Source organism: Arachis ipaensis, chromosome B08 (assembly GCF_000816755.2).
Source record: "Arachis ipaensis cultivar K30076 chromosome B08, Araip1.1, whole genome shotgun sequence".
Taxonomy (NCBI): Eukaryota; Viridiplantae; Streptophyta; class Magnoliopsida; order Fabales; family Fabaceae; genus Arachis; species Arachis ipaensis.
Genome location: NC_029792.2, coordinates 127,863,568 through 127,866,736, shown reverse-complemented (window position 1 = coordinate 127,866,736; position 3,169 = coordinate 127,863,568).

Sequence of the window (3,169 nt, the reverse complement as noted above, 5' to 3'; positions counted from 1 at the left end):
GTTTAAGTAAGTGTCGGATATTCAAATTTTATTTTGTGTATGTAGTAATTTATTAGTCAACAATAAATTTTTAAATAGACTTTTTAGATCCGCCACCGATTATAGAAATATCGTAGGCAATATATATATAAAAATTCTTTCAATTCATAAACAATTTATAAATATTCGTTGAGTAGTCTAATAACATATTGTAAATAAATAATTGATGTTGAATTCATTTCAACTATTTTAACCCTAAAAACCAACCCTTGTTATCCTAGCTTCACTTGTTATTAAAAATGTTATGGATTTATACCCAAAATTTAAAATAAAATAAAATAAAATGTGTTGTGCAATTGGAAATTTGGAATTATTCTTATCTTGTGCTCATTTTGACTGTAACCATGAGTCTATTAATTTGTCACCACTGAACCAGAGATTTTCTGATGTGGGTCCACGTGATGAAGATTAGATTAGGGAACACCGAAAATAATAAAAAAATAAATCATTATAAAGTGATGGTAGCAATATAAATTCTCAAACAGTTCAAAGGCATGTGGCATATATTCCATAATAATATTATTAATAATAATAATAATTCTAAAATGATTAAGAGGGCATCATAATTTCGTTGAAACTTTCTTCCACGTTGACAACCAATCCATGAATGTGTTGTGTGTTCATGTCTTTTAATTAAAGTGCCTAATTCGGACATGTCATATATATTCATTCTCGTTTCTTCAAAGAATGGATATGTTTTTATATAAATATATATCTTTTGTAAAATCAATTCGATTGATAAAATTTATTATATTCCATAAATATTTTTTTTATAGTATTTTTTAATCCGATAAATTAAAGATTAATTAATCCATCACAAATTTAAATTTCATTTAACAATTAACAATTTATTGCTAGACAATAATGAATTATTACAAGGTGTGGGATTCGATATTTAAATTATGCGAATATTTGTGTTATATAAAGTCTAAAATTGAATTAATATTTTAGAAGTAGCTAGGTGTATATTATCAATTTATCATTCTCTATTTAATAATTTATTGATTATAGATGAGTTGTTCAATATATAACTATTCATATATTTTTATCTAACAAAATAAATTTTTAAAAAAATAGTTCTCAACATGATATCAAAATTTTCATTACCAAAAAATTTAGAATTTAATCATTATTATTACCATATTCTTTAACTAAAGATATAATATAATTTCAGTATATAAAAAACAAAAATGAATCCCCCCATATATATATGTTTTTATCTAACAATTTATGCTTTTAGTAGAGATAATTCTTGACAAATTATTTGTAAATTCTCCACCTAGTAACATGTAACATGACCTAAGAAATCCATTGCAAAATTCTTCTTACCTTCTCATTTTATATAAGGTTTACATTCACAGACAACATATGTTGTAAGGTAGCATATCCAGTACCATCTATTACATTCTTTGAGGATCAACACAAATTAAGTCACTTCCATCAATTGCCATAAATCATATCCTAAGGCAAGAATAAACTATTAATTAATTATCAATTTGAAAAAATTATTTTTTTTTAACGCTAACTATAAATTATAATCAGTCTCATATAGTTTATTGATTAACACATCTATTTACACAAAAACATACACATAAAAATAGTAAATTATTATATCATTTTCAGGCAATAACCAATTTACCTTTTTGTCTTTTTTCACACAAGTCAGCAAACAAAGCCTTATGTTGATAGAAGTTACACAAACAGTTTCCACTCACTTTTTTATTTTCACACACAGACACTTTTAGTATTTACTAATAATCTTGTATTAACAGAACATTGCTTGAATTGAAGTAGCATTACATCAGTCTTATATTTAAATTTATCAAAAAAATAACTTTGAAAGCTAATGATATTTTCACTTTTTCTTTTCTAATTTTGATCAGTTTTGAAGAAGATGAAGTATACAAATATGAGTTTAGCCAAGCACACCAAACAAAAAAGTGATTGAAACTCAATGCTCATAGTTAGCATTCTTGTTGAATTAGGGGAAATAGAGCCAAAGAAGTATATATTACCCGTTCCACATCACAAAATTCACATCACGTGCAGGAAGAGAATTAGGGTTTTGAAGCTGCCACACAACCAGCAAAGCAACAAAAACTTGTTAATGTTAGCAATTAGGGTTTCGTGCTGCCACACACAGAAAAAGAAGAGATCATAGCTAATAAGCAATGAAGGAGCAAGAATTGAATTAGCAGACAAACCGAAGAAGAAAGAAGGGAAACTGACTCTCGCTGGAGTTTTACTGAGTAAGGCGCCGAAGGCACTGGCCACTGGGTAGGGTTTATGGTTTGCTCGTTGGTGATGAAATGGGGAATTTGGAAAAAAAAAAGGAGGGAATCGTGTTTCTCAGCTTTGGACGCGGAAAGTGGATGCGAGCAAGTATTTTTAGTGATAAAAATTGACGGCATATTTGTCGATTTTAATTTAAAAAAAATCAACTCCCTAGCCGTCTATTTTATACATTAAATCTACACCGTTCATTTAATCTTAGAAAGCGATCTAAACCATTTAAATTTATCGATGGTAATTGTTGTCGATATTTTAACTAATAAAATAGACGCCGTTTTCGTTAATTTTAAAATAAAAGTATTTTAAACCCCAGATTCGTCGACAATATGACGGTAGGCTAATACATCATAAAATTATCGACGACCTTGCTGTCGATTTTAATATTTTATTTTTAATTATTTTTTTAGCAATATCGACAGCAAATCGTCAAAAAATATCGACGGCAGAAATAACCGTCGATATTTAGCATCGAAAAAAACGTTTTTTCTAGTAGTGCTCTAACATGATACAAAATTTTTAAAATAGTAATTCTGTTAAACACTAACGCAAAAAACATGCTTCACCCATCCCTGTTATAAGGTGATGAAGAAAAGAACTACTAAACATTCTTGTTGATTTAAGACATTTCTTTGATAAAGAGTAGAGATTGCAATTAAATTTTTTAAGAAAATATATGTTATATATGTCTTTAGTTTATTTATTTATTTTTCTACTATAAAAAGAACAACTTTAATCTTTTATTAAGAAAATACTCTTTGACATAGCATGGTCAATGTTTTTGGCAAGATTCGGGCTTTCAACATTTACTTAAGCAAATTAGTGAATTAACCACTAGACC